At 46.0% G+C, this 18,521-nt stretch overlaps 1 protein-coding gene across 1 annotated transcript in view; it reads right to left on the bottom strand.

Annotated features, from left to right (window-relative positions):
- LOC115458131 (activated CDC42 kinase 1-like) overlaps positions 1-17,757 on the bottom strand; it is a 46,914-nt gene extending 29,157 nt beyond the window's left edge. Inside the window, exon 1 of the mRNA XM_030187983.1 lies at positions 17,676-17,757. The gene's annotated coding sequence lies outside the window, so the exon portion shown is untranslated. The remainder of the gene's footprint in view (positions 1-17,675) is intronic.
- Positions 17,758-18,521: the final 764 nt, after the last annotated feature.

The raw sequence follows: 18,521 nt of genomic DNA on the forward strand, positions 1-18,521 counted from the left end.
GGACAAATATAGCATCTTGACCCATTGGCAACGTAGGCTTTCCTCTTGCCAGTAACATTGGTGTATCTCAATCAATTTGTGACAGTTTCTGCCTCTTTCATACTCTTGTAGGGTCATTGGGTAGGGTTTAAATGGGCTTGAAATTGTCCCCCAGATCGTGCCCCTTTTATTAGCTCTGACTAAATGAGGTCTGATAGGCAGAAAGAGATAGAGAGTGTGGTGAAAGTGAACTTTGAAAAGGACTACCAAAATTGCTCAAGAATGGCATTCTAAGGGGCAGTTCGATAGGTGGGCATCCCGATGCTGGGCGGTGGCAGCCTGTTCGATATTGGCATCTGGGTACCCAGCATTGGCACGGCTTGCATTTACATGCCCACAGTGACACCGGCCATACACCTGGCATAACTACAGTCACATAAGTATTCTGTAAGTGGCAGTCCCGCCCATGCCCCTCTCATACTCCGCCCACATGAACACCTCCTTGCATTTATGCACTATGGGCCAGATTCAATACATGGCGCCTGAAAAATCTGCGTGGAAAACATTTGTACCTAAGCATATTCTATAAGTGGTGCCTAGATTTTGGCACAGTATATAGAATACGCTTAGTTGATATCCCAGCGCCTAAAATTACGCGCCACCATTTACACCAATGAACGTAGATTTAGGTGCAGAGGGCCATATTCTATAACAGTGTGTCCAAATTTTGGAACGCCCATGGAATGCCCATTTCCCCGCCAAGAACCACGTTCCCTTTTGCCAGCATGCATTAAAATGTAGGCGCACTGCGTTACAGAATACGCTTTGTGCATGTGAATTCTAATTATGGCCAATCGGTGTTCGTTATTACTTTTTAAGTGCTTTTAACAATGCTGATTGGCTTGTTAAGCCAATTAAGTTATACGTGCTGTTATAGAATATGCCTGGATTTTCAGTGGAACACTAGGCGCGCTATGGGGATATGGTGGTAAATTTATAACTGGCACCTAAAAATGAGTTTATCCAAAGTTGTCAGAAACCATATAAATAAAAAAAAGAACTAAAAATGTTTTTTTACATTTAAAAAACACAAACAAAAAAAATCTTATAATTTAAATAATATATTGTGCACAGTTTTTTGGTGCAATACTTGAGATATGTACTTTCACCATGCCACCATCATTGCACAACCAACCTCCACTCCCTATTGTTGTTTATACAAGATGTAAAAAAAAAAAAACCTAGCATGTCTTTTGAAAGCAATGTTTTAGTACAAGACAAGGAAAAAAAAACTGCTTATCTTAAACAAGGAGGAGGACAAGATGGATCCCCAAACTTCTGGTGAACCAATGCCGGGGGTGGTGCGAGTCCAAATACGGGTCAATGTAATACTTTTTTTGTATGTCTCAATCACCCCTCGCACCCGTCCGTGTTTCTAGTTCTCGAGTCTTCGGGTCTTGTTGTATTACACCAAAAAACTGAGCACAATATATTATTTAAAATTATAAGATTTTTTTTTGTGTGTTTTTAAATTTATTTCTTTTTTTTATTTTTATTTATATGGTTTCTGATAACTTTGGATAAATTCATTGATTGGGAAACCGAGACTATAATTGAAGCCCAGAATACTTAGTGAACCTAAAAATTAGTGCCAAAAATGTTTTGGGTGCTGAGTGCTATTCTATAAAGGGTACGCATCCTTTATATAATAACGTTTAGGGCATAAACTGCGCCTAACTTTAGCCTCCGGCAAATATGCCTGCTAAAACCTGGTGTAACTGTTAGTGCCTAAATTAGGCGTAGTTCAGCTGAATTCTGTATTTACGCACATAAAATTTTGGAATGCTTCAAAACGCCCCAGGCCATGCCCCCCCCCCCTCCCCAACATTTACACAGTTAGGATTTTTGTGGAGATCATTATAGAATACGATCGCGTAAATCCTAATTAAAGCCAATTAACACCAACAATTGGTTGGTAGCAGCCAATTATTGATGCCAATTGGCTTGTTAAACAATGACATTGCGCGTGCAAACCAGCTACGTGCTCTGATTTGCACACACAACTTTGGCCGCCATTTATAGAATCCAGGGTGTGGGGGTAATTTTTAAAAAATTCGCCTACAGTTAGGTTTCCGATATAATGTGCAATAAATGCAGAGTCTACATCAGCATTTATGCGTTTAACTGCCGTTACAGAATAATATGTCAACAGTTACACACCTAATCTTACACATCAGCGCTTGTGCTAGTTCAATGACTCACGTAAATGCCTGTGCCTAATTCCTTGCATTAGCTATTCTACGTAAGTGCTTGGCATGCCCCTGACCCAGCCGTGCCCCTGTCATGTCCACGCTTCTCTTGCATGTACGCTCATTTGATTTTGCGCACATGGTTTATAGAATATCAGCTTAGGGCAGTTACACACATTACTGCTAATTAGAGCCAATTACAGTAATAATTGCTTGTTCATGCCAAATAGCAGCTCATTAATCATTCAAGATATGCTTGCATCCGACAGTATTGTATAACTTTGCATGCTTAGCGTATAGTTGATGTGCAAATTTATCGGATTAGGGGGTTACTGGCAATATTCAGACCACTAATCAAATAAAGTTAGTGCAGCATTTAAGGTGTCCAGAGCCAGCTTAATCATTGGACCACTTGAGGCTGTGGCCCAGGGTGCTGGCAATTAAAGGCACCATAATACCCAGGTTCTGACCATACCTGGTCTACAGGTTAAGCCTTTTCTCCTCCCCCCCCCCCCCCCAAGTTGGAGTTTGGTTTAGAGGGAAGACCACAGGTCAAGTAAGACCTGTAGAAAGGGACAGATGAACCCAGCTCCACCTATCCAGCTTTGTCTGGATTCAAGCATGGGCAACAAAGGCAACTGCCTTCAGTGCCAAATTTTGATAGGCATCAGATTGTTGCCTCTGTGCCTCCATCCAGGCCTGCCTTGGTTTCCCCACTGCTGTCCATGGAACCCATGCAAGGGGAGGAGGTTGGGTGCCACATGGTCTGTCAGACTGCAAAAGCAGGCAGGTCTCATGCTCACCTTTTGCGTTGAGCTTTCTCTACTGCCCCTGGAGAAGCCCGTGGAAAAATCAAGGCAAAGCTAAATCTGAAGGGACCAAGAGAAGGATCTGTGCAGCGGCGCTGGCAAAATACGAGCACAAGGGGCAAAAAAAAATTCCTCTCCGTGCCTATGGATGCTTACGACACTGTGTGACAACCCCTGACTTGCAGTATTAGTTGAGATCACGCCAATGAAACTGAAGGAGAAACTCTAACATGCATGACCTCCATTGCAAAGGATTACATTCACAGTAAGAGAAATGCCTGGAATGCAGAGAAATGTCAGCTCAATGAGTGTGAATTGCTCCTCAGGCTAGAGAGAGAAACCTGCTACCAGGAAGTGTTTGGACAGGGTGGAGAAGGGGTGACAGTGAAGAGTGAGAGAGCGGCAAGCATCAGAATAGGGAGAGGAGAGCAGAAGGAAAACAAAGAAGGTGGAAAGAATGAGAAACAAGGAGTAGATAATAAATATTTTAGAAACGTGTGACAGCAGATAGAGAGACCTGCCGTTCATCCAGTCTCTGGCCTATGTGATCTCTGTCACTCACCCTCTTCCAACCACAAAGGTCTTCTGTACCTTTTCCAGGCTTTACTCCTTCCCCACAGATTGCTCAAGAGCCTCTGTGCCCACCACTCTCCCCACTGGGGGGTCTTATCTATCCTGACTCTATCTCGCACTCCCCCACTGTTGAGAATCCTTTGTGTCCATTCCAAGCTCTACTCATCGCTTCCCCACCACAGAGGATCTGGTGTGCCCATCCTAGACCCTTCTCACTGCTCCCCCATCACTAATAGTCCTTTCTGTCCATCCCAGGCTCTATACATTGCTTCCCCAGCACCGATGGTCCTCTGTGCCCATCCCTGGCTAGACTCATCACTCCACAGAGGATCTTCTCTGTGCCCCATCCCAAGTCTTCTTGAATTCAATGAGGGGTGGGAAAAGAGTGACAAAGGAGGAGAAGACAAGTTGTAAAGAGTGGGCAGAGAAGCATAGCAGGAGAAAACGAATAGAGTATTAAGGAAAGGCTAACACGTTTGGGAAGGAGAGATGTCCGAGAGGTTGCTCTGGAATTTGGGATCAACCCGAGTAGAGAGGTGTGGTAGCCGTGTTAGTCCACTCTTAAAGGTTATCAATAGAAATCAAACAAAATAAAACATGGAAAAGAAAATAAGATGACCCCTTTTTTATTGGACATAACTTAATACATTTCTTGATTAGCTTTCGAAGGTTGCCCGTCTTCGTCAGATCGGAAAATCGAATCAACCCAAAAAAGCAGTAAGGGATATTTGGACTCGACTGACGTTAATTTGTTTGATCTAGTCAAAAGATACACAACTTGCTTAAGACACTACTTACTACTACTACTACTTAAAATTTCTAGAGCGCTACTAGGGTTACGCAGCGCTGTACAAGTTAACAAAGAAGGACGGTCCCTGCTCAAAGGAGCTTACAATCTAAAAGAACGAAATGTCAAGTTGTCAAGACACCTCTTCTCTTGAGCCTAATATTCAAAAGAAGTTTTACGTTCGCTGATGACCAGTGAAAGCATCACTTCACCATCAGTGGCTTTTTGGCTACTGTACAGGTACCTCCTATAATATTGCGCTCCCAATTTTCTGCTTAGCATACAAAGTTGCACATATAAGTTACAAAATAGCGTCAGTCGTGTGCGTAACTTATTAGCTTAATTAGCATTAACCAATAACACATACAATTGGTGCCAATTTGCAGTTAAGCGTGTAACTGCCCTTAATCGGTATTGTACAAATTGTGCGTGCAAAATCCAAAATGTACAACTGTAAGAGGCTTTGGACCTGGGAGGGGCACAGGTGGATCGGGGGCATATCTAGCACTTACACGCACAAGTTACTGTCACGGTCTAGGGAAGATAAGCCCTTGGGCTGCCGCCAGATACCGGTTAGCGCCAGCAGATAAGTCACTTGGGCTAGGCACAACAGCACTAGGCAAGACCGTCTTGGACTGGAAACAGGCAAGGCAGGAGAGGCAGGCAAGGATGGTACTGGACATAAGGCAGGCAAGGCTGGGACTTGAGACAAGTGAGGCAAGGCTGGAACTGGAGCCAGGCAGGGATAGAGCAAGAGCTGGAGACGGGGCAGGGCTGGAGCTGGAACTGGAGACTGGGCAAGGTTGGAGCAGGAGCTGTAGACAGGTAGGTCAGGAGCTGGAGATGAGGTAGGGCTAGAACTGGAGAGGAGGCAGGCAAGGCAAGCTGGAGGAAAGGAAACAGGAACCGCAACACACGCAAGGAATCCACGGTGACCCGTTGTGAAGGCAGCGTTGAAGTCCAGAGCTGCCTTAAATAGGCCAGATTTGTGACGTCAGCTCCGGGCACCTTTTTGGGCTTTCCACCGCTGGCCCTTTAAAACGTGGGCCGCAACAGACGTGCATGCCTAAGAGAGCTGGGCCTGTTGACACGGAAGCAGAGAAAGGAGCATTCTAGAATTGAGGTGATGGCTCCGGCGGCCTGCTGCGCCAAAGAAGCGAGCCAGGAGCCCTCCAAGGAGGCCACTGTACTCTTCCCCCAACTCCCGCCGAGTCGGGAAGCGGGGTATGGCCCAGGCCATGGTAGTTACAGAATACTAGCAATTATCCGACCGATATTCAGCCTGCAGGAGGCTAGCTGGCTAAGTCCTGAACCCAGATATTCAATGTCGGGGTGTTTGCAGTGACTGAATTGAATATCTAGGGTTTTTTGGCCAGCTTAAACTTAAGTGGCCAAGTTAATATTTAGCACTGGCCAAAGATAGGCCTGCTATTTGGGTGGTCCTATTGGGCTGCTAAACTTAGGGGCTAGCCGGTTAGCAGCTATGCGCTAGGCAGTGACATTCAGCAAAGATAATCGCCTATCTCACAAGGAGATTTTAACGCTGATCCGGTTAAGTCTTACTTAACGGCCAAGAGCTGTTCCAGCCCAGTCAAATAGCGCTGAATATCGGCCGTTTATGCCTATCTGACAGCAGTTAGGTGGGAGCGTTTTACACCTGGTGTAGTGCTCGCACCTGCGGACTTTCTCTAGTATTTTATTATGACAATTATGCACATAATTGTCGATATAGAATTTGTGGTTAGCGGCAGCGTCCCGGTTCCTATCTTTGAACAACCTGTACAGAATTCCCCCCTTAGTTATCTGACCAAAAACCCTCTAGCCAAGCTTAATACTACCTGTATAGTGAGGGTCCCGGTTCAGGCCAGAGAGAGGGCAAAGCTAAGGAAATTATTCACCTAAGCCGTTTCCTTTGTCCCATGAAACAGATGCAGAGGCAACGGTCACTGCATTCCACATCTATGACTAGATAATAGCAGTGCTGAGTATAGGGTAGGCATTCATGTAAATGTCAGAGCCAGCATTTTAAAATTAATGTAGAGGCTACTGCCACTGAATCTCGGCCCACTTGAGTTTAAGGACCTGAGATAATACCAGGGAAGATCTCAGTGAGGTTAGACATATCTCTGGATACGAACAACCCAACACGAGTAGGAAATTGTAGTTATAATGCAAGACAGCTCTAAAGTAAGGAGCAGGCCGAGGTTTTTGTGCCCTAAATTCGCTTAGTTCAGTTTAGGGACTTGTAATTGCTTTTAGCTGAATCAACCTGTTTTTTTTTTAATCACTTGGGGGTCTGTCCCCACCCCAAGATATCATGAACATTTTCCTCCCATCAAGCGGGCAGGGGGGACACAGACCTTGCAAAGGAGCTACTCTACAAGTTTGCTGCCTCAGAAAAGAAGGCTAAGACCTTCCTGCTGTCCTTCAGTGGTGCAGCCATAGGTGGTCCTGGGTGGGTAGAGGCCCACTCACTTTGACATCAGGACCATCTAAAATTAGAGCACCCTTCTTGGGACAGGCAGGGATCCCCCAAATCCTGCCAGCTGAAGATCTCCTCCAACATCAGACAAAATCCAACCTTGACAGTCAGTGAAAATTTTCATGAGCTACTGTTGGTTCAAGCCCCTCCCCCCCCCCCCCCCCCCCCCATGCATGGGGCAGGGAAGGGGAGGCTGACAGCAGCAGCAATGGCAGCTCAAGGATACTGTCACTGTTGGAAGAGGTCTTCTTCAGCTTGCAGGGCTTGGGGATCCTCACCAGCTTTGAGGAGGGGCAATGAGAATTTCGTGCCCACTCACTTTGGGCTCAGGCCCAACCAAAACTAGCTATCTGGCTGTGCCACTGCTTTCAACACATCAGTCTTTTGTTCTGGTTGCCATCCAGCGACTCACGAGCCAAACATATGCCACCAACACGGGAGTGACGTTATCTGTAAACATACCTCCACCAAGAATTTCAGCAGAAAGGGGACGGCCCCAACCAGAGAAATGGAGAGAAGCTGGTAGAAATGAGACAAGAGAAACCAGATACATACCAAACAAGCCTCAACATGCCTCTCCCCTTCTTTCCTCTCTCTCTCTCTCTCTCTCTCTGGCTTCGTCTCACAGGCCCTACTCGCCATGTTTTGTTTGGAAACCAAAACTGTTAAGATAGCGGTCCGGGTCTTAATCACTCACGTGTGCCAATGTGTGCGCTTAGGACTTCCGAAACTCCCGTGCGCCCTGCCCAGGTTTAAACAACAAACAAGGAAATTGGGTTTTGCTTTTTCGTAATCAGGCAGGCCTGCTGCACGTGAGAAAGAAGAAGAGGCTTCACTAGAGGAAGTGGCCCAGCAAGGTCACGAGGAGGACAGCATGAGAAGTCCTGGCAGAAGAAAAGCTGATGAATGGTTAGGGCAGGTGAAAAGAAGAGGGGTAAGATGTAGAGGAATCCAGAGAGGTAGGCATGAGGGTCATAAAGAAAATTGGGCAGGAAAGGGGAAAGAATGGTTAAGGAGAAGCAATAGGAAGAGTCAGGGCCGCCGAAAGATTAGGCTGGGCACGGGGCAAGGTCGCCCTGCCTACGCCCCCCCCCCCCCCGCCGCTCCCCCTGCTGCTGTAGTCCCCGGTCTCACCTGCCTGCCTCCACGGCTCCGGGCCCCCTGCATTCAAAGCGGAAGTCGCAGATCGCCTCTCTTCTGGCCTTCCCTCCCTGTGTCCCACCCTCGTCTGATGTAACTTTCGGTTTCTGCGAGGGTAGGACACAGGCAGGGAAGGCCTGAAGGGAGGCGATCTATGACTGCTGCTTCGAATGCAGGGGGCCTGGAGCCGAGGAGGCAGGCAGGTGAGACCGGGGACTGCAGTGCCGGCGGCCTGACCCCGGCGCCGGGCCCCCCTTTGAGGCCCGGGCCCGGGGAATTTTGTCCCCCCTGCCCCCCCTCTCGGTGGCTCTGGGAACAGTCCAGGTGATGCTGTTCTAGAAAAATAAGATGTGATAGGAAACTGCATTGACCTCATTCCTCTGCCACCTCTGAGCTGAGTCCACTTTATATTTGATGGATGAGGACCCAGCACAGAGACAGGAGGCTTCACATCATTAGCAAAATACCTCCCTCCCTGCCACTGAGATAGGGGTAAGATTTAGGGGTCTGCAATTTAGGGTGATATGTTGGGCCTAGAACCGAAGAGGCATCTCTCCCCCTTACCTCTCCATAGGCTCTGAAAAGAGTAGATTATGTGCAAATATATCTCTCATGCATATTCATTGCGCATAAACCCAAACAGCTGTAGGATTTTCCAGATAGGTTTGTGACGCTGGCAATGGCCATGCAAGAGACAGAGGGAGACTAGAGGATAGCACCCAAAGTGAGGGCAGAACTACAGCATGTTTTGGGAAGATGCAAGGGGGACGGGAGTAGGGGCCAAGAAAGGAGGGAATCAGGGATGGAGTAGCATCTGCGGTGACACAGCAGATATGTGGGGTGGGGGTGGGATATGAGAACGGGCAGGGGAGCAACCGGGCCAGGCTGTGTAGGCCATGTGGGAGTCCTTATCCAACACCTCAACTTCTGTGTTACTCATAATGAGAAAGCTGAGGTCCTGTGTGCAAGTTCTGATTCTCCGCGGACTATTCCGTTTGCCATAAACTCTCTCCCTTGTAGAATTTGGGGTCAGCATGAACGTGGAAGCCCAGGGAATACTTGAAATAGTAGGCCACAGAGAGAACCACAGAGTGGAATGGAGGAGTAGCCTAGGGGTTAATGCAGTGGACTTTGATCCTAGGGATCTGGGTTCAATTCCCACTGCAGCTCCTTGTGACTCTGGACAAGTCACTTAACCCTCCATTGCCCCAGGTACAAATAAATACCTGTATTATACTATGTATACCACTTTGAATGTAGTGGCAAAAACCACAGAAAGACGGTATATCAAGTCCCATTAACAAGATTCCAGGCACAATCTCAAAGAGTAGCAACATTCCATGTAGAACCCCAAAGAATAGCAAGATTCCGGAATCCCAAAGGAGTAGAGGAGTAGCCTAGTGGTTCATGCAGCAGACTTCAGTCCTGGGGAACTAGGTTTAATTCCCACTGCAGCTCCTCGTGACTCTGTGCAAGTCACTTAACCCTCCATTGCCCCAGGTACAAATAAGTACCTGAATATACCATTTAACCGCTTTGAATGTAGTTGCAAAAACCACAGAAAGGTGGTATTATCAAACCCTGAATGACTTCATTACCACACATGGCTGGTTCAAGGGACCGTGGTGCCCTGAGCCAACTTTTGGTGTTGCATCCTTCCATCAGTGCACCTCTTCCTGGCCCACTCTCCTGAATACCGACAGCGTTTCATCTGAGACAGAAAGAGTAAGGGGGTTGCCAGCTCTTATTTTTTTTCTCTGTACACGCAACGCTGCCAGGTAAGCTCTGGGCCAGCTTAACCTATAGGGCCAGCGATATCACAGGCTTAGGCATTTGGCACCCTGGGCCAGAGGCTCACCTGGGCCGTGGGTTAAGCTAGCCCTGTTACAACACTTCTGTTCTTTGCAAAGTCTATATCCACTTGGTATTCTATCTTAGGTCCAAGCAAAAAAAAAAAAAAATGCTAATAGTAACATAGTAGATGACGGCAGAAAAAGACCTGCACGGTCCATCCAGTCTGCCCAACAAGAGAAACTCACATGTGCTACTTTTTGTGTATACCTTACCTTGATTTATATCTGTCTTTTTCAGGGCACAGACCGTAGAAGTCTGCCCAGCACTAGCCCCGCCTCCCCCCACCGGCTCTGCCACCCAATCTCGGCTAAGCTCCTGAGGATCCGTTCCTTCTGAACAGGATTCCTTTGTGTTTATCCCACGCATGTTTGAATTCCGCTACCGTTTTCATCTCCACCACCTCCCGCGAGAGGGCATTCCAAGTATCCACCACTCTCTCCGTGAAAAAATACTTCCTGACATTTTTCTTGAGTCTGTCCCCCCTTCAATCTCATTTCATGTCCTCTAGTTCTACCGCCTTCCCATCTCTGGAAAAGATGCTAATGTTGCTAATGATGAGCCTTTTGCCACATCTTGGTGATTAACAGTGATAACTCGTGGCTAAATCATAATTTGACCCAGGCAGTAATAACAAGGGAAGCAGGGAGGGTGGCTATGCCACTGCCTCACCTACCTCACAAAACAATGGAGTTCAACCCAACAATGAGTGACTAAGAAATGACTTATCAACACTGCAACATCTGTGAACACAGCACTGTACAAAATGTTCTGGGCCCTGGGGTCTATCACAGGAAGCTCATATTGTAAGACAGAATTGGAGGGAGGGGAGGGGCCAAGGCACCCAAGCACCCTCTCTGCAAGGACATTTTTTTTCCTCATTTGCTTCAAGCCTCCCACCTTCCAGCTTGTCTGATGGATGCTTTTAGTGTTCGACAAGGGTAGGAACACCTGTCCTAGTACGAACGACGCAAGCGCCGGAGAAAAACAGAGAGGCTTTCGCTGTCGGCTAAGGGAGGAGGTTCATCATGACAAAATGTGATGTCTTTGCTCAGCTTTATATGAGAGTTTCTGGGGCTTAGCAGAGAGGCTTTACTGGGGACGGGCACCCAGAAAGTTTTCGTTTTGTGTGGAAATGAATGTCGTTAATAGCGCATACTATACCCGCATATGGCCAAATTCTATAAACTATGCTAAAAAATGGACGTCATTTATAAAATCACGCTTAGCCCCGATTTCTGTGCCCCAACTTTGGACGCCAGACTTGCGGCTGCTGAAACCTGGTGTAAATGCAACTTGGACCAGTATTCTATAACAACAATTCCCACCCACCAATTCTCTCCTAGGACTATTCCCGCCTGTCCAAGTCCCACTTAAGGGGGACAATTCCCTCCTAGGTCTCCCCCACCCCCACCTGGTCATCTCTCATCCTCCGTAGTTTTCTTTTTTTTTTTTTTTTATATATTTTCTTTTTTCGCGTGTTTTACCAGGTGTTTTTTTTGTGTGTGTGTGTGTGTGTGTGTGTGTGTCTGAACTCCCATAAGTACTGGCATTGCGTTGTGTGTGATGTGGCATCGTGGCGGAAGTAAAGCTCTTTCAGACACTGACAGGCAGGATCGGGCGGTGGTGAAGATGGAAGGTTTGTGGAACTTCGGGTGTGAATTGATGTGTGTTGGGGAGTTGAAAAAGTTGTGGAATGGAGCGGGAGTGGGCAAAAAAGGAAAAGCTTGTTTTGTAGGTGAATCAGGTGGGTGAGGGTAATTTTCTGGGATTGATTTTGGGGGGAGGGAGGGGGGACAGCCCAGAGCAGAAATTAATATTCCTGGGGAAGGGGGGGGGGAGTTGTATTCTAGACCCCAGTAGTGCAATGTGAATGCTGGGACCAAAGATCATTTTGCAAATCTGCAAATCTCAGGCAGTCTATCAACATGCAGGGTTGGTGAGTGGAATAAGTTATTTACTAATCGGGCGGGAGTGGGGTGGTGGTTGGTATGTTTTTTTCTAAATGTGGTATTTTTTATGCTCTTTATTTATTTGGATTTTGGTTTGGTTTTGTGTGTGTGTGTGTTTGTGTGTTCTGTGGTGTGGTGTGCAGAAGGTTATGTCTAGGAGGGGAAGTGACATGGGTGTAGTTTGCATGTCTGAAAGGGGAAAGCAAAGGCGACAGATGCCAGACCTTGTTCCATTATGCTTGTAAAGGGTAGGAATTGTCCTCCCTGGAGCGGTGGGAATTGATTGGGTGAGAATTGACCTAGATGCTAATTTTCCAGATGGCAGTGGGTGGGTGGGAACTGTCCAGGTGGGAACCGACCTAGAACCATAACAACGCACGCAGTTTCTCGGAACGCACCTGCCCCTCCTATGGGGCACGCTTACTTTTGGGTTACACGCTATGGGATTTGGCACCCAGCGTTATAGAACAGCGCACAGCCAGATGCACATGCCAATCCTAATTGCTGCCAATGAACGTCAATCATTGGTTGTTGGCATCCAGTTACTGATAGTTGACGGCTCATTAAGCAATTGCGTTGTGTGTGCAAATCAGCACTGTGCCCAAATAGAAGCCAGGTTTAAGTGCGCACGCTCCTTAAAGAATGCGTGTTATTTGCACATAGTACACGTTCCTTCCCGATATATGCCCACTGTGTGCATTCTTATTTATTTATTTATTTGTTGCATTTGTATCCCACATTTTCCCACCTATTTGCAGGCTCAATGTGGCTTACAATGTTCCGTCATGGCATTCGCCATTCCAGATTAAAAGATACAATTGGTAATACATAAAGAACATGGATAACATGACAGAATTAAGCAATCAGGTATAGAAAGAAAACAATCAGAATAACAGGTAAGTGTAGATGCGATAAGAGTTCCTATTATGGATCATTGTGGTAAGCCTTGTTGAAGAGAGAGGTTTTCACTGATTTACGAAAGTTGATTAGGTCGTAAATTGTTAGCAGCGGATAACATTCATTTCAAATGACAGCCCATCTCTACACTTCACCCAGATCTCCTAGATTCTTTCCTTCAGGTTTGTCGTAGAGTTAAGTGCCGGGTGCCACCTTGAGGAAGATCCCTGGTTTAATACCTGAGCTGGGTCTTCTGTTCCCTGGGTAGGCTGGAGTCGAATTTAGGGATGCTACGGCGGGGGTGGCAGTGCTCACAACCCCTAGCGACTTGGGGAATTGTAGTCATTGCTCAAACGTGAATTCAGGTCTCATGATTTCACGGCTCCCTGGCCCAGGACCATCATTAGAATGACCAGACCTAGAAATGTTGGGAGGGTGGAGATGGTATAAAATAGGGGGATCCTCTCCAGACAGCTGTGAATGAAAGCTCAGAGCATCAGATTCCAGCCCTGGATCTAATTGAACTGGAAATACAAACAAGCGGGAAGAAAATGTAAGGTTAAAAAAAAAAAATTATAATAATAATTAAAATTTATCCCTTCCTGTTTGTCTCAGCCAGCCCTAATCATGGTACAGAAGCTGCCTCAGTTATGGCCCTTTAGCCTTACCCCTCCCTGTTCCCAGATCTGCTATGGTGACATTGAAGTCCCCCCACCCTTCAGCCTGGGTGGCAGTGTCCCTAGCATCTCGTCTCTCCCATATGATTCACCTCCGTCCTTCTTCTTCCTATACACACAGTGCCCCGAGGACAACTGCAAGGCAAGAGAACTTCCTTTTTCACATCCTCTGTGCCAACCAAGATGCAAAGACCAAGCCCAAGAGCACTTGCAGCCCCAGCTTGTCCTGTAGGGGATGGTGCAGGGGTGTTGGCTGTGTGGAGGAAGTCAGTTTCTGCAGTCCCACTCTCTTCCAGGAGGAGGCACTGTGAGGAATGGTATAGGACATCGAGGTAATGTTGACACCTATCTGTAGGAGATCCAGAATTGTTGGTAGCCTCTCCCAATACCCCTGGGCTGTGGGGAGTGAAGCTTCCAAGGAAGCCTGCAAGAGTCCTTGTTAGCAGTTGTAAACAACAATTTTCTTGTATATTATCTAAGAACAATTTCCCTATCTATCCCCAGCACAGAGACAATAATGCAGGCTATTAACCTCTTCATTTCCAGATGCTGCTAAACTGTGGAACAATGGGACATATGATAAATTGTTAGCAGGGGGCTCTCTCTCGCCAGCAAAGTAAAAGAGAATTCAGGAGGGGCCCAAGCCCACATTTTGGGATCCATTTGTTAAAGTAGCCATGGAGAACCGGCTCCCAAAATTCTTAAAAACTTAACAAACGGCTCTCGAGAGCCTGTGAGAGCCTGCTCCAGCACACCACTGGACATATCTCCAGCTGAAAATTGCTGGTTAGGGCCTAGCGCCTCCCTCCCTCGCTCCCCCTCCCAACATTTTCCCCTTCAAATGTTGTGCTCTTTTTGAACCATGGCTCACCATCCCCACCCAGCTACTGGGAAGTAAACCAGGGACTCAAATATCAAGAGAGTCCACAGCCATCCCAAGGTGGCCCTTACCGAAACAATCATTCAAAAGCACGGCAAAAAAACCCCAAATTCGGACAAAGAAACATGAATGGATTTTGAAGCTTAGAAGAGAGGAGCCTGTGGTGAAAAACATGGCACAGACTCGTAGAGTCATGTCACCGTTTTGCACAGAGCTGCTCAGAAATTTCTCTCAGACAACAGGGTGTGGTGCAACTTTGAATTTGGGGCCAAGGATTCATTTCAAAAGCTGTTAAATAGTGAAGAGTAAGTCTCTGATTGATGGTGTTTCAGCCAGTGGTGAAAGTTAGTCATGGAAAATTGTCTCGTCAACTCATGGATGGTACAGAAGAGAGGAGGGAAGGGGCGGGGTTACGTTGAGTTGACTTGTTGTTAAGAGGTGATATCTTGGAAACATACTGCATACTCTCCTATCCTAAGGTTACCCATTTAAATTATAAACTCTTTGGGACAGCGATTTATTGTACCTGGAAGAAAAATGCCATAAAACACTTTTGAGTTAAAACAAGAAAATTTACAAAGTTCAGAAAGTTTGCAACATTTAAAAGATGTGTAAGTCTCTTAGGGTTATGAGCTACATAAAGTGATTTGTTATTAAAAATAGTTAAAACCCTAGAAAAAGGCTATGCAGGGGTAAGGGCTGTATTCAGAAAGGATTGTTCCACCCTTCCCCATTCTTCCAATGTAGGAGATGTTGGACTATAATCTTTACTGGTCCAAAAAGAGGGGCAAAAAAAGTCCCACTGTGGTCTTGAATGAAGTAAACACATAAGTACATAAGTAATGCCACACTGGGAAAAGACCAAGGGTCCATCGAGCCCAGCATCCTGTCCACGACAGCGGCCAATCCAGGCCAAGGGCACCTGGCGAGCTTCCCAAACGTACAAACATTCTATACATGCTATTCCTGGGATTGTGGATTTTTCCCAAGTCCATTTAGTAGTATATGTATATTGGATGTGTGGTAGTCAGGGCTAGCCCAACCTTTAGGCAAGGCTGGTCGGTTGCCTAGGGCAGCAGCTTCTGAGAGGCAGCAAAGAGAAAAGCAAAACAATAGATCCTGACAGCCACACAAATTCAAAGAACCACCAATGCATATACTCTTACCTGTACATGCGGGTAATTTTCAGATAGCCCGTTTACTAGGGATGGCTGTGGTTTCCAATGACAAAACGACATATCCCATGATTATTCTCGTTCGCTGATAACCAGAAGCGTAGCCAGGTTGTGACGTCAGGGGGCAGTGGTGAGTGGACTGCGTAGGTGCAAGCCCCAACATGCAGGCGCGAAGACCGCGTGAAAAATAGGGGCCAGCGCCGTAGAAGTCTGTTTGGGGGAGAGGTCGCTCCCCTGGCGACCCACCGATCTTCGCCGCTGCTGATAATAACGTGCACTCTTTTTCAGATAGTGCGTGTTTGAACCATTACACACGGATGTGTACACTATTGGGGGGGAAGTGTACAACTTTGTAAAGAGAACCAAATATTCAAATCAGCCCGACACAGGCCGTGTTTCGCCCAGCAGGGCTGCGTCAGGGGCTACACAATAATCAATGTTAAGTGAATATTTGTATTGATGTAACAGGTGGTGACATGAGACTCGTCCTGCACCCTCGCAACTCTATAATGCATTATTGAGTTGCGAGGGTGCAGGCCGGGTCTCTTGTCGCCACCTTTTGTGATTATCCGGCTACATCAATACAAATATTCACTTAACATCGATAATAAAGGATTATTGTGTAGCCCCTGACGCAGCCCTGCTGGGCGAAACACGGCCTGTGTCGGGCTGATTTGAATATTTGGTTTTCATTTAATAAATTCATGTTTATCTTCTATTGATCTGCTTTGTTGTTTTTCCATCTTGGAGTTTGCAGATCGTTTGCCTTGTTGTTTTCTTGGACCCTCAACTTTGTAACGAGGGGCACACTCGATGACATAGCTCCCGTAACAAACAACTGCCCAGACATAAACAAACACAACGACACAAAATGACAATTTTCCGGCTTTACAACCCTACCATTTACCTGGGTAAATGACTTATGGAAATTGCCCTCATTATTTTTGTGTGTGTGATATCTACAGACTCATACCCAGCAAAGTTTAATTAATTTATTTATTTGTAGCATTTGTATCCCACATTTTCCCACCAATTTGCAGGCTCAATGTGGCTTACATTTGCCGTAATGGCGGTTTCCATTTCCAGGTAACAGAATTACAAATGGTGTTGCGTTAAGGTGGTGCATACATACATGGAACATAACATACATGGAACAGATCATGGTATATATATATACCATGTGCATACATACATGGTAAAGAAGAATACATTATGGTATTGCATGAAGGTTCCTGAGTAATAATTGGATTATAACATACATTAGGTCATCGACTATGGAGAGACCATATTCGACATAAGGATTGAAGTGGTAGTGCTTGTTCACTAATAACAAAAAGGTTAGTCAGTCAAGTGATACGATTTCGGTTGTGTCTAGGTCGTGTATAGTCTTATTGTATAGTATTTAAGATGGATGTTTATGGTATGCCTTCTTGAATAGATCTGTTTTCAGTAGCCTTCGGAAGATAGTTAGGTATTGCGTTGTTTTTATGGCCTTCGGTAGTACGTTCCATAGCTGGGTGCAGATGTATGAGAAAGTGGTCGCGTATGCGGATTTATATTTTAGCCCTTTGCAGTTAGGGTATTTTTAATATTTACAAACATGATGGGGGGGTTTGGAGGGGGGAGCAGATTAGGCGCATGAAAGTTAATTGAAGGGGGGGGGGGGGCGCTGAAGTTTCGCCCAAGGCACTAATGCCCTTGCAGCAACCTGGGTGGTAGAGCACACATGACAAAACAAATGTTAAATTAGCCAACATATAACATTGGTCAGCGGCAGGGCTGGTCCAAGCTTGTCTCTTTGGTCCAAGGCACCTGAACAAACCTGCTCAAAAATGATCGACTTTTGCTGACTTTAAATGTTTGCCTGGTGAAGGCTTGCGAGGAGGGAAAGTAAATAAAACTCATTTGAGAGGCAAGGCCGGGCGGGGGTGTATGGTCTCCTCCCGTCTAGAGTCCAAGGGAAAGCGAGGCCTGTATCTCAATAAAACCCAACTTATTTTAAGGTAAAAAAAAAAGACAAAACACACAGGCCAAACTGAAACCCCAGAATTAACTTAGGGATGGGCCCCACACAGGTGGGACATGGGTATCTGAATTGTAACGTGCCTTTTTTTTTAGCTAGATTTGGGGAAAAACAAGTAATTAAATCCAAAAGTCCACATTCACATTGCTACTGGACATTCTGCAGCATGCATCAAAACTTAAGACTGGAAAATGGACTCACCTGGGAGGGCTCTGTAAATGGTAGAGGGTTCTTGGATCTGTCACGAGAGCAGCACCTGAGGATGGAATCCCTTTCTTCTCTTCTGCTGGATGGCTGGCTCTCAGGTTTTCAAAGCTTTCCTGTAAACCCTGCCCCTCTTGACTCACCTCAGGCTTAGAAAGCAAAAAGAGGCTCCACCTTTGAGGGTGGGGCACATTTACAAACCTTTAGGCCAGGTAGCAAACTTTAACTCTTTCCCTACCTCTGCGGCCTGCAAGTTCTCTTAGGATCAGGGCCTGTTCAAGCCTATAGGACGCCTCAAGCGAATCCTTCAGCCTTACATCTCCCTTCGATTAACTTCCAGGCCCCTAATTTACCCCCCCCCCCCCCCCACCACCACCACCAAGACATCATGCTTTTAAATAGCAACATTTGCTGTATATGAGTATGTGAATGTTTTACATTTATTTATTGATTGGCATTTATTAACCGCCTTTATGAAGAGATTCGCCCAAGACGATGTACAGCAGGTACAGTTTAACAAAAAACGTACAATTTTGTTAACAGCATAACAATAGTAAAATAACCAAAAGTAAACATAAATATAATAAATGAGGTAAACTTGTATCATACTTATCTCTTTGTATTACCAATTGTATCTGATAACTTGGAATGGCAACGCCATAACAAATCTCTGTAAGCCATATTGAGCCTGCAAATAGGTGGGAAAATGTGGGATACAAATGCAATAAATAAATAAAACAGTAAATTAAAACCTAATATTAGAATGACTGTTGGCATTGCCGCTACTGCGGCTTAGTAAACAGGAGGGTTAGATTAAGAGCCGTCTAGGGACAGAGAAAGCAC

The sequence above is a fragment of the Microcaecilia unicolor genome, chromosome 14 (genome assembly GCF_901765095.1).
Source record: "Microcaecilia unicolor chromosome 14, aMicUni1.1, whole genome shotgun sequence".
In the NCBI taxonomy this organism is placed as follows: Eukaryota; Metazoa; Chordata; class Amphibia; order Gymnophiona; family Siphonopidae; genus Microcaecilia; species Microcaecilia unicolor.